This window comes from Zonotrichia albicollis, chromosome Z (genome assembly GCF_047830755.1).
Source record: "Zonotrichia albicollis isolate bZonAlb1 chromosome Z, bZonAlb1.hap1, whole genome shotgun sequence".
Taxonomy (NCBI): domain Eukaryota; kingdom Metazoa; phylum Chordata; class Aves; order Passeriformes; family Passerellidae; genus Zonotrichia; species Zonotrichia albicollis.
The window spans coordinates 20469531-20482722 of NC_133860.1; the positions used below are offsets into that span (position 1 = coordinate 20469531).

Below are 13192 nucleotides of genomic sequence, written 5' to 3' on the forward strand. Positions count from 1 at the left end.
TTGCTGTCTCTGTTATCAAAATACGTTTTAGTAATGTTCATGACTAAGATAACATTCCTTCCCCTCAGTATCTTGCAAAGCCTGGTTCCAGCTTTTTGGTCCTTCATCCTCTTTGAGCTCATTGGGGAGGGGACTGCCACATCTCCCATGACCTAAGTCACCGTCTCAGGTCTCCTTGATGTGCTGAACACAGGACAGCCATCCTTCCCACAACATCTTCCCTCTCTGCCCAGACCTTCCTGATTCGGGGCAACATCCCACATGAGCTCCTAGAGAAGGTTTTGCATGTCCCTCCTCACCAGCATGTCCTTATTCTGGTGCAGGAAAGCCTTGTGAATGGGCGCTGCTGGGAAAGCAGGCTGAGGCTGGCACAAACAGGACCTGCACTGCAGTGGTAGTTTCTCAGAGTTCCTGTCCCACCCCCAGCCCTGCTCCAATCTCCCTGCATTCTACCCCAACAGAAACAGCCACAACACGCAAGAATTTACTGCTTTTGGAAACAGATTTATTTTTCAAAGTCACAGAAACAATCATCATCCACTAATACAAAATATCACTACCATCATCACTAAAAGTATCACTATCGCTATCACTACAATAAGTACGGTCCTCTTATACTAAGTATCGCTATCACAATCACAGTCACTAAAAGAATCACTATCACTATCTATCACTATCACTATCTATCACTGTCACTATCACTATCATTAAAAGCATCCCTATTACTATAACTATCTATCAGTATCACTGAAAGGATCACTCTATCACTACCACTACCACTATGCCTATCACTACCACTACCACTATCACTAATCTTCATCTTCAAAAAGAAAATATTCCTGCTGGTACTGGTGGCAGGCGCACCACGAGGCTGTGGGCAGAGGAGACTCCAGGGAAACCCAGTGGTCCCGTGAAGTAGCCCCCTCAGCCAGAGCACAGTTGGGACACGTAGTCTGAGGTGACGGGTCTGCTTGCATGGTCTTGTACAGCTGGGCCAGCTCTGCTGCAAAGATCTCAGGAAACAGGCGGCAGCTATCCCTGAACCCGTTAGCCTGGGGTCCCTCGCCGCTTCCTGGACCTTCTCCAGACTCAGTTTCATCTCTAAGCAGGCCACGGCTCTCCCAGGAAGAGTCCCAGTCCTGTCCTGATGCCTCTATGTCTTCCTGGGCTCTCCTGTAGAAACAGATTTCCAAGGAGAGTCCTCATAGATAGGAATTTGGAGCACAGTTAAACCGCACTGCAGCGATTTCCACAGAGCTGCCTGGGCACTGCAGCATGGTGCAAACACTTCATTGCCAATGGCAGCAATGAATAACTCACATGTCCCTCTTCCGCAGCTGATACATGACGATGCACCCAATTACTGCTGCAAGGAGCAGCACAGCCGAGACCGCAAGAGATGCTAGCAGGTACTTCTTGCTGGATTCCCACTGTCCAGCAGCTGACCCTGACAGGAGAAAAGACAATGTGAGAGACAATGTTTGCACTCTGCACTAGGCATAATTCCACAGTCTGCTTCACATGCCTGAGGATTATTTTGTTCAGAGAATTTTTCCTCTGGCTCTGGTGTCTCAGCATCAGGGACCAAGAGGTTCTCATGGGGAAGAGCCCAGTGTGTGCCAGGGAGCAGCACTGCCCCCGTCTTTTCCTCTGGGCTGTAGGGCAGGGCTGTGTGCTGGGCAGCTGCAATTCATCCATGGAGAGCACTGCAGGGATACAGCAGAAATGCTGCTCTTCTTCCAAGACAGCATAGCCCAAGCACTCGCCGGAATATTCCTCAGGCTCAGCAAGAGAGCTGGTGTCCCGTATTACTTCTCTTTCTTCGTGTGAGCTTGGCACACTGTTACTTTCTTCCATAGGGAGTATACTTTCTATACTCTCTACACAAAACACATTGGACACTTTAACCAGAAGCCACTGCCCCTTACCACAAGCATGGTACCATGGCCTGGGAATTCTGGCAAGTGGCAGTGAGGAGCCTGCTGTGCCCAAAGACAAGAGGAATCCATAGCCAAGTTTTCTGCCATGCAACATGAAATGCAGACCCAAACCACCCAAAACTTAATCAACCAAATGACCCAGAGAAAGAATGCCTTCTGGTTCATACTCATACTTGAGGTCCAGCTTCAACCCATCCCTGAGCCTAAGGATGGGCAGGGGCAGCCAAGACTGCGTGGGATATCATTTCTGCCTCCGTGCTGTGCTGAGTGTTAGGTGAAAACAAATTCAGCAGAGGCCTTTTGCCAGCCTCTGGCTGCCAATGTCTGCACACAGCAGCTCTGGCCAGTAATGGTACATCTGTATCAGCAGCTGGAGATGCCCCTGGCAATCATCTGGAAGCACAGCTGTGAGAAGATGCTGTGCTGGACTTTTTCTATGGCTCACTCCAGGAGGTGTGAAATGGGGTGTCCCTGCAGCAAGACTGACTGAGCGCTTCTGGCTATGCAGGATTTAGAACATGCCCAGAGGAAAGAAATTCTCTGTATCCCAGGTCTCAGGGTTAACAGAATGGGATATACCAACCAGATGGGGCTTCTTCCAAGGCTGTCAGGAGCTCCTCTGCAACATCAGGGAATCCTTCAGGAACTGTGTCATAATTCTTCCCTAGTTTGATTTATAAAAGAAAGTTACGCTTATGCAGGTGAATTTCTCATGAGTACGACAGGGAAAAGGAGTGCTCATTCTTGTGAAGGCAGTAGAGACTGACTACTCACGCTTGAGGTTCCAGCTTGGAATCATCACGGTATCTGCCTCTAGCTCAGGGTCTGAAAGAGCACTCTCTGTGTCCATAACTACAACGAAGCACACACAAGAAGTTAGCATCACATTTACTCCTCTCATGGTCACACCTCAAGGCCTGGATGTGGAAGGTACTGACTGACAGGGCACACACAGGTGGTTCTGTATTCTCACAGCTGCACAGGGGTCTGGCAGCTGAGCTGGCAGCTCTCACATGAAGTGAAAAGCCATGGTGTGCCCACACGACCCCCTCCAGCCCCGGAGCCAGGCCTGGAGGCTGGATAACGAGTGCTGAGTGATGATAACACCAGAGCTGAGTGATGGAGATGTGGCGCAGATGTTCTGGGCCTGAGCTGCCCCTTCCTATCGCGGGCCTGGGGTATACGTACAAATCAAAACGGGCCGGACTTCTGTGGAATGTGCCTTGAGCTGATTTATTTTCCAGCATCACTCTCATTACATGGTTTTGAGAATGGGAAGATGCCATCAGTTCACATTCCAGGCAGCAGACAAAGAACCTAGTGTTACAACTTACTTTATAACTTTTTGGACCAATCACACACAGCAAAAGCATATTGACAGTTGTTCTATCTTAGCACTATAAGCACATGTACCTTTGGTTGAAACAATGTCTGCTTTTTTCGAATACAATAACTGCTTGTAAGCCTTAAAACACAAAGCACAGAGCCCCATTATTAACCTTCAAACTTCCTAATACCTTGCTAGATAAACTTTTCTGTAGTTTGGGGAGTTATTCTAGACAAGCCTTAATACACAGACCATTGTTCTATTTATCCTTGCTTTTCTACTTTTTAAATAATTTTTCTGCTGACCTATCTCATGGCAACTGCACAGCTCTAATCCCAATTCTGCTGTCTCTGAGGCCTGCCTTTTGCAGCTTTCCCAAAATCCTCTGATATTGTGGATTCCCATAATTCTCCTTCTTGGTTCACTTAAAAAGGAACTTTTATAATCGTAATAGTTATGATTTGTGTTTCGTATCTTTATTATAATATTTCTGCTTATTACTTACTTAAAGCATTTTTTTGCTTGCACTAGGCATTGCTACAACACAGCAATTTAATGTTGTGAAAATCTAGTCAGTTTAAAAGGCATAAATTATGCTTGACAATAGTTACAAGCTACGTTTGAAAAAGTATTGTCGGCTTTATGGTTTTAATTTAAAACTTTCTTCCATGTCTATACTTTCATTTAATATCTCCGTGAGATTTCGAGAACTCTCTGTGAATCCATTTCTTACATTTTTTTTTCTTCTATGATAAAAAAGTTCCTTGATAGCTTTGTCTATCATTTGTCGCACACACGGAAGTGTTCAAGGTATTACTGCTATTGTAACTATTAAAACACTTAACACATAGAGACTTATCTTGCAACGTTCCTTCAGCTAAGGTACAAATACACCGACTATTGTTGTGTTTCTCCTTGCTTTTCTACACTAAAAATAATTTTTCTGCTGACCTATCTCATGGCTGCTGCTTAGCTCTAATCACAGTTCTGCTGTCTCTGAGGCCAGCCTTTTGCAACTTTCCCGAAACCCTCTGATTTCTGTAGATTCCCACACCTTCCCACCTCCGGGCTCTTTAGGAACCTCTGCCCATGCTGCACCCTAAAGCAGCTGCAGCCCCTCACTCCTCCCCTGCTGTGTCTGCCCCACTGCCCACAGCGTGGTGGCCTCCTGGCTCAGCCAGCCCTAGTCCTGGCCCCGCTGCTGCCAGCCAGGGCTATGTGCTGGCCCCTGCCTGCCTACCTGCTGCCTGCCCAGCTGTTGGAGCACTCTGGGCATTCTGGGCTTGCAGGGCCAGGAGAAAGAGGAGCAGGAGGCAGTGCCTCAGGGCCATGATCCCCCCTGCTCGCAACACTCTGCTGCTGCTGCTGCGGCTGCTGCTGCTGCTGCTGCTGCTGCTGCTGCTGCTGCTGCAGTATTGCCAAGAGTGAGCACTGAACAACAAAGTGGAGCTTTGGAAGCTCACATCAAAGAGAGCTCTGTGACCTCATGACATAGTGATGTCTCTGAACTCCCCAATGTATGCCCACATTGCCTGTGAATTCCTGGACCTCCCCTCTACTGAATTTCCTTATTTTGCATAAGAATATAGGGAGCAAAACGGAGAAAGGTTGATGTATTCTGGGAGGCAGCACTGTGCAGGGGAATGCAGAGGCACTCATGTCTTATTCCTCAGAAATCCTCATCAGAAGCCCTGTATGCAGGCTGCTGTAAAAAGCCCAGATGCAAATGTCTTTCTTTGGTAGTATTTATGTCTGAAAGCCTTCTGGCAAGAATCCTGCTTTTCCATTTCTTCTGCTACAGTTTCATCACCTTTGATGGCAGCAGCACTGCTTCCATTCTCTACTCTCAAGCAAACATGGGTGTGCAGTGCCCACGCTTCTCCCAAGTGAGCCTGGTTGATTCCCTTGCCACTTCCAATCCCACTTCAAGCTCACTAAAGGAGCCCCACTAAATCCTGAGCCAAGATCCTTTTTCCCTTTGAGGCAGATGTAGCCCATGTGCACCATCAAGCCTGGTGTCCTGTAGAGTGACCCACAGTCAAAGCCCCACACTCCTACTGGGGACACCAGGGTGCCAGGGATTCACTTCTGGAACCTTCCTGTGTCTGGGTCACTGCAAGTGGGACAAGTAAATTCCACACGTGCCCCAGATCCATCAAGCAGTCATGCAGAGGCTCCTATGACCAATATCACTTTCCTTCCCCTCTGTATCTCACACAAGGAGCTTTCCGCTCCTTCACAGAATCACAGAAATTCTAGGCTGGAAGAGACCTTTAAGATCATCGAGTCCAACCCCTGTTCTAACACCTCAACTAGATCATGGCACCAAGTGCCACATCCAGTCTTTTTTTAAACTCTTCGAGGGATGGTGACTCTACCACCTCCCTGGGTAGATGATTCCAGTATTTGACCACTCTTTCTGTGAAATACTTCCTCCTTAATTCTAGCCTGTATCTCCCTTGGCGCAGCTTGAGACTGTGTCCTCTTGTTCTGTCTGTTGTTGCCTGGAGAAAGAGACCGACCCCCAGCTCACCACAGCCACCCTTCAGGAAGTTGAAGAGAGTGATAAGGTCACCCCTGAGTCTCCTTTTCTCCAGGCTGAACAACCCCAGCTCCCTCAGTTGTTTCTCATATGGCTTGTGTTCCAAGCCCCTCACCAGCCTCGTTGCTCTCCTTTGGACATGCTCAAGCATCTCAACGTCCCTCCTAAAGTGAGGGGCCCAGAACTGGACACAATACTCCAGGTGAGGCCTCACCAGTGCTGAGTAGAGGGGAAGAATGACCTCCCTGCTCCTGCTGGCCACACCGTTCCTGATACTGGCCAGGATGCCATTGGCCTTCTTGGCCACCTGGGCACACTGCTGGCTCCTGTCCTTCATCCTCTTTGTGCTCATTGGGGAGGGACTGCCACATCTCCCATAACCTAAGTCACCATCTCAGGTCTCCTTGATGATCTCAGCACTGGACATCCCTCCTTCCCAGAACATCTTCCCTCTCTGCCCAGACCTTCCTGATTCAGGGCAGCATCCCAAATGAGCTCCTAGAGAAGTCTTTGCATGTCCCTCCTCACCAGCATGTCCTTATTCTGGTGCAGGAAAGCCTTGTGAATGGGCGCTGCTGGGAAAGCAGGCTGAGGCTGGCACAAACAGGTCCTGCACTGCAATGCAAGTTTCTCAAAGCTCCTGTCACAGTCTCAGCTCTGCTCCCAGCTCTGGGCATTCTAACCCTGCGACCACACGGCAGATGACAGATATCAGCACAACCAAATGAAACAGAAGAAGCCTTCTATGTGGGGTTCCAACTGCTGTCTTTAACAGAGAGGCCTAAGAGTCCCAGGACAGAGAAAAAGCCCTGAGCAGGGGAGGGCCCAGGGTACAAAACTGACTAGGAGTAGGTGGGGTAAAGCAACTGGGGAACCCATGAGTAAAGGGATAAGGGGAGGTACAGAGGTGGAGGGAATGGATAACAACCAATGGGGAAGTGGAGGAGGCCTACATGAACCAATAAGGAAGTAGGGAACAGTGAACATTTTGGAACTGGGAAAGGGACTATGAGTGATGTCACAACAGCAATTAGCATACAAAGAACTGTGGGAAAAGACTTTGAGTTGTCACTCTAACTTAAAGTGTTGGATCATCCCAGGGTATTTCTGTCGCTCCTTCCTCCACATGAGATACTACATACCCCAACAGAAACAACTGCAACAGGCAAGAACTTACTGCTCTGTAAATCTATTTATTTATATATTACCACTGAAATAGGTATCATTTTCTAGTAACAAAAAATATTCCAGTTGGTACAGGTAACATTTACATCAGGATGGTGCGGGCCGAGATGATTCCAAAGAAATCCAGTTGTCCTGTGAAGAGGCACTCTCAGCCATGGGAGCGATGGATTGAGGTGAGGGATCTTCCCCTAGGTGCATGTACAGCTGGCTGAGCTCTGCTGCAAAGGTTAGAGAAGAGTCCTCACAGATATTGATTAAGAGCACAGTTAAAGAAAGAATTGCAGTGTAGCAGTTTCTATGGAGCACTGCTATGGGCTCCCTTGGCACTCCAGCATAGTTTCAATAGCTTACTATCCAGAGAAGAAAAAAGTAACTCAATGGAAAGCCAGCTCACTTGCGTCTGCTCCGGCAATGTGACATGACTATGGCAATCTGCATGCCAAGCAGCAGTCCAACCAAGGCTAAAGCAATCCCTAGATATATATAGTTCTTGCTCAGCTCACAGATTCCAGCAGTCTCAACTTTTTGCCTGACAGATGACCCTGGCAGGAGAAAAGACAATGTGAGAGACAATGTTTGTACTCAACACTAGGGATAATCCCACAGCATGCTTCAGATGTCCGAGGATTATTGTCTTCAGAGATCTCTTCCTCCAGGTCTGGTGTCTCTGCATCAGGGACCAAGAGGGATCCCATAAACATCTCATGGGGAAGAGCCCAGTGTATGCCAGGGAGCAGCACTGCCCTTCTTCTCCTCTGGGCTAAAGGCCAGGGCTGTGTGCTGGGCAGCTGCAATTCATCCATGGAGAGCACTACAGGGATACAGCAGAAATGCTCCTATTTCCTTAAGCAAGTATCTCCCAAGCACTCACTTGCTGAATGTCCCTGAGGCTGACCAGATATGCTAGTGTCTTGTATTGCCTCTAGTTCTTCATCTGAGCTTGGTATGCTGTCATTTTCTTCCACAGGAAAGGTCTCTGGCACAGTCATGGAATCTGTCTCTACAAAAACAATGGGAACTTTAACCAGAAGCCACTGCCCCTTACCACAAGCATGGTACTATGTCCTCTGGGCATTCTGGCAAGTGGCAGTGAGGAGCCCACTGTCCCAAAAGACAAGAGGAATCAACAGATGGATTTTCTGTAATGCAACAAGAAATGAAGACCCAAACCACACAAGACTTCATTAACCAAATGACCCACAGAGAGAATGCCTTCGCTTTCATACTTATACTTGCGGTCCAGCTTCAACCCATCCCTGAGCCTGAGGTTGGGCAAGGGCAGCCAAGACTGCGTGGGATATCATTTCTGCCTCAATGATGTGCTGAGTGTTAGGTGAAAACAAATTCAGCAGAGGTCTTTTGCCAACATATGGCTGCCAATGTCTGCACACAGCAGCTCTGGCCAGTAATGGTACATCTGCAGCAGCAGCTGGAGATGCCCCTGGCAATCATCTGGAAGCACAGCTGTGAGGAGATGCTGTGCTGGACCTTTTCTATGGCTCATTCCAGGAGGTGTGAAATGGGGTGTCCCTGCAGCAAGACTCTGATGGAGCAGTTCTGGTTATTCAGGTTTTAGGACATCCCTACAGGAATGAAAAGCTTTGCATCCCAGTTCGCAAGGTTAACTGAATGGGATGTACCAACCCGATGGTGCTTCATCCATGGCTGTCAGGAGCTCCTCTGCTCCTGACAGAGGAGGGAATCCTTCAGGGAATCCTCCAGGAAATCCTTCAGGGAATCCTTCAGGAACCGTGTCATAATCCTTCCCTAAGTTAGATTTATAAAAGGATATTACACCTATGAATGTGTATTACTCATGAATAACAGGGGAAAGGAGTGCTCATTCTTGTAAAGGCAGTAGAGACTGATTACTCACACTTGAGGTACAAAATTGGAATCAGCACAGTATCTGCCTCCAGCTCAGGGGCTGAAAGAGGACTCTCTGGGTCCACAACTACAACCAAGCACACACAAGAAGTTAGCATCACATTGACTCCTCTCATGGTCACACCTCAAGGCCTGGATGTGGAATGTACTGACAGGGCACACACAGGTGGTTCTGTATTCTCACAGCTGCACAGGGGTCTGGCTGCCCTTGGGACACTGAGCTGGCAGCTCTCACATGAAGTGAAAATCCATGGCGTGCCCACACGACCTGTGGCTAGGTCAACCCTGGAGCCAGGCCGGGAGGCTGGATTACCAGAGGTGAGCGATAGACAACCAGAGCTGAATGACGCATAAGCGGCTGCCAGGGACGAATAACCAGTGCTAGTGATGGAGAACCGGTGCTGAGGTTCTGGGCTCGAACTGCCCCTTCCCACCTCTGTGCTCTTCAGGAACCTCTGTCCATGCTGCACCCTAAAGCAGCTGCAGCCCCTCACTCCTCCCCTGCTGTGTCTGCCCCACTGCCCACAGCGTGGTGGCCTCCTGGCTCAGCCAGCCCTAGTCCTGGCCCCGCTGCTGCCAGCCAGGGCTATGTGCTGGCCCCTGCCTGCCTACCTGCTGCCTGCCCAGCTGTTGGAGCACTCTGGGCATTCTGGGCTTGCAGGGCCAGGAGAAAGAGGAGCAGGAGGCAGTGCCTCAGGGCCATGATCCCCCCTGCTTGCAACACTCTGCTGCTGCTGCTGCTGCAGTGTTGCCGAGAGTGAGCACTGAACAACAAGGAGGAGTTTTGGAACCTCGCATCAAAGAGAGCTCTGTGACCTCATGACATAGTGATGTCTCTGAACTCCCCAATGTATGCCCACATTGCCTGTGAATTCCTGGACCTCCGCTCTACTGAATTTCCTTATTTTGCATAGGAATATAAGGAGCAAAACGGAGAAAGGTCGATGTATTCTGGGAGGCAGCACTGTGCAGGGGAATGCAGAGGCACTCATGTCGTATTCCTCAGACATCCCCATCTGAAGCCCTGTATGCAGGCTGCTGTAAAAAGCCCAGATGCAAATGTCTTTCTTTGGTAGTAATTATATCTGACAGCCTTCTGGCAAGAAACCTGCTTTTCCATTTCTTCTGCTACAGTTTCATCACCTTTGATGGCAGCACTGCTTCCATCCTCCACTCTCACGCAAACATGGGTGTGCAGTGCCCACGCTTCTCCCAAGTGAGCCTGGCTGATTCCCTTTCCACTTCCAATCCTACTTGAAGCTCGCTAAAAGAGCCCTACTAAATCCTGAGCCAAGATCCTTTTTCCCTTTGAGGCTGATGTAGCCCACGTGCCAGCATCAGGCCTGGTGTCCTCTAGAGTAACTCACGGTCAAAGCCCCACCACACTCCTGCTGGGAACACCAGGGTGCCAGGGGTTCACCTCTAGAACCTTCCTGTGTCTGGGTCACTGCAAGTGGCACAAGTAAATACCACATGCACCCCAGATCCCTCAAGTTCTCATCCAGAGGCCCTGAGCTCCCTTCTTCTTGTCCCTGGACACCATGAGGTACTGCCATGGGACACACACATATGTGCCGGCTGCTGCAGATTGCAGCTAACACGGGTGGCCTTTTAGCCAAACAGCTCTTGTGGGAAGGAAATATTCAGGACTTCTGTGTGCCAGGCACGCTATGTTCAGAATCTCTTGGAAAGCCTTAAAACAGCGCCGTTGGTATCATTGCCCCTGAAGCACCAGTTAAGGCCCAGTTGTTTAGAGCTGCAAGCACAGAGGCACTGCCAGATTACCACCCCTGGGGTGTCTCTCCAAGGCTCATAAGCAGTCTCCAGCCGACAAGCTGCAGAAACTCGGCCAATGCCGTGCTCTGGAATCAAGCAGAGATCGCTGCTCACCTTGAAGGCTGCAGCACACAATGAGCAGAGGGCCGTAGCAGGCTGCAGGGTGTCTTGGTCACATCTCCTAGCCAGAAGCCAGGCAGGCTGCCCAGCTGCCTCGGCGTTGGGTCTGAGCGCCATCGCGGACCCTCCATTCCTGCCCGAGGGGAGGCACCGATGAACACTGCCCTTCTTTGTTCCTAACTGGCCATACACGCAGTCTCTCCCTTAGCGCACTCCGCAGCATTGTGCTGCTCGGCGGCTCGTCAGCAGCTGTGGGAGCCGAGTCCCCAGAGCAGCTGTGGTGCTGCTGAAGCCGCCTGCGGCGTGTGGCACGGCACGGAGGCAGCGCTGCCCGCAGCCCGCGGCCTCCTTGGCCCGCGCTGCCGCCATTTCGCAGAGGGGCCGTGAGGAGCGGGCACGGGGCTGTGGGGCTGTGCCGGCCCCGCTCCCCGGGCCGCAGCTCCAGCTGCTCCCGCTGGCTCGGAGCGGCCCCGCTCCGGCCCGAGGGCCGAGGCGCCTGTCCCGGGCCCGACCGGCCGCTGTCGTGCCGCTGCAGGAGAGCTCCCCGCCGTGTCCCGGCTGCACAGAACGGCTGCCGGCGCAGTTCGCCTGGGAGCCTGAGCCGAGCGTGGCACAGGGGGCGGAGCCGAGAAATAGACACGGAACGGAGAGACAACTAGAGCAGGGAACGGGAACAGAGCTGCGGGAAGGGGCAGCGGGAAATAAAGGAAGAGCCGCAGAATCTGCAGGAGGGAGCAAAAGAGCAAAATCTGGGCTGGGGCAGGATGGAGATTCTTGAAGAAGCTTTGGAGGGACAGGAAGACAGAGACGGAGTAGGAGGGAAAAGGGATACAGAGAAAAAACAAGGGACTGGCATCTGGACAGAGTAACACACGAGGAGAAACCCAGGGGCATTCTTTTTGTTGCAGCCCATTGAACCCAGAGGGGTTTTCCTGCTGCAGTGGCATGTCAGCTCCCTCGAAGCAGCTGAGGCATTTAGAAATGGCACTGCAGAGCATGACCATGCATATATACGTCCCACAGCTCTCAGTTCACATGTGCATCTGCAGGACTGCAAGTGTGCATGTCCATATGAGAAGAGTTTGTGAGGCTTGGTTCAAGGGTTGAGGCACAGCTCTCTTCTGAAAAGAGCCTTGGGCAGCCCTCTCAGGAGGCGGGTATCTCAGAGGCTGCTGAGAGGCCCATGAGAGCCAGCCCAGAGGTGGAGCTGGAGCTGCTGTGGAGAGGAGAGGGACAAGGGTGAGGAGCTCTGTGGTTCCTCGTCACCACTCCAAAGGGAATAGCAGTGTCTTGGGACAGTCCTTACCGCCTGAGGCAGAAGTAGAAGAAACCCTCCAAAACCCCACAGGGTGCAGAGTTGCCTTCAAGCATCTCTCTGGCAATTGCTGCTGGCAATATCCTCCCCACACACTGCAGGCAACAGTCAGCCTCAGAGAGCTGGGCTGCGTTTCTTGGACAGCAGCTTTGCTGCACTCTCACCTCCAGCTTTGGCTGTAGATGGCCGAGCTGGAGCAGCCACGGGGAAAGGCCTGCAGGGCCACAGTGAATCTGAGCCGTGAGCCCAGGACAGCAGTTCCCTGGCGTGTTGGTTTCTTGCAGTTCCTCGCTTTCTGCATCTGAGACGGGCACTCGGTCAATTCTTTCCTTCTGGAAAGCCTCCTTGTTTACAATCCTACATTCCAGTCTTAACCTCCCTGAACCAAAAGTTAAGTCCCAAACCAGCAATTAAGGAGCCACACACCACCTGCAACTGCCACCCTCGCTCAAGCAAAACACCACAGCACGCTTCCTGTGTTTTGTTCCACCTTTGGCGTTCTTCCCATAGCGAGTGGGAAAAGACTGTCATTTTTATTATAATTGCTGTCTCTGTTATCAAAATACGTTTTAGTAATGTTCATGACTAAGATAACATTCCTTCCCCTCAGTATCTTGCAAAGCCTGGTTCCAGCTTTTTGGTCCTTCATCCTCTTTGAGCTCATTGGGGAGGGGACTGCCACATCTCCCATGACCTAAGTCACCGTCTCAGGTCTCCTTGATGTGCTGAACACAGGACAGCCATCCTTCCCACAACATCTTCCCTCTCTGCCCAGACCTTCCTGATTCGGGGCAACATCCCACATGAGCTCCTAGAGAAGGTTTTGCATGTCCCTCCTCACCAGCATGTCCTTATTCTGGTGCAGGAAAGCCTTGTGAATGGGCGCTGCTGGGAAAGCAGGCTGAGGCTGGCACAAACAGGACCTGCACTGCAGTGGTAGTTTCTCAGAGTTCCTGTCCCACCCCCAGCCCTGCTCCAATCTCCCTGCATTCTACCCCAACAGAAACAGCCACAACACGCAAGAATTTACTGCTTTTGGAAACAGATTTATTTTTCAAAGTCACAGAAACAATCATCATCCACTAATACAAAATATCACT

The 13192-nt window shown here is 50.6% G+C and overlaps 1 long non-coding RNA gene across 1 annotated transcript; it reads right to left on the reverse strand.

Moving 5' to 3' along the window:
• Positions 1-1315: 1315 nt before the first annotated feature.
• LOC141727222 (uncharacterized) lies at positions 1316-2793 on the reverse strand. The gene is made up of 3 exons (XR_012578273.1): positions 2715-2793; positions 2524-2604; positions 1316-1447 (listed from the first exon to the last, which is right to left on the reverse strand). It is a non-coding gene; the product is annotated as an uncharacterized LOC141727222 (long non-coding RNA).
• Between the last annotated feature and the right edge of the window lie 10399 nt (positions 2794-13192).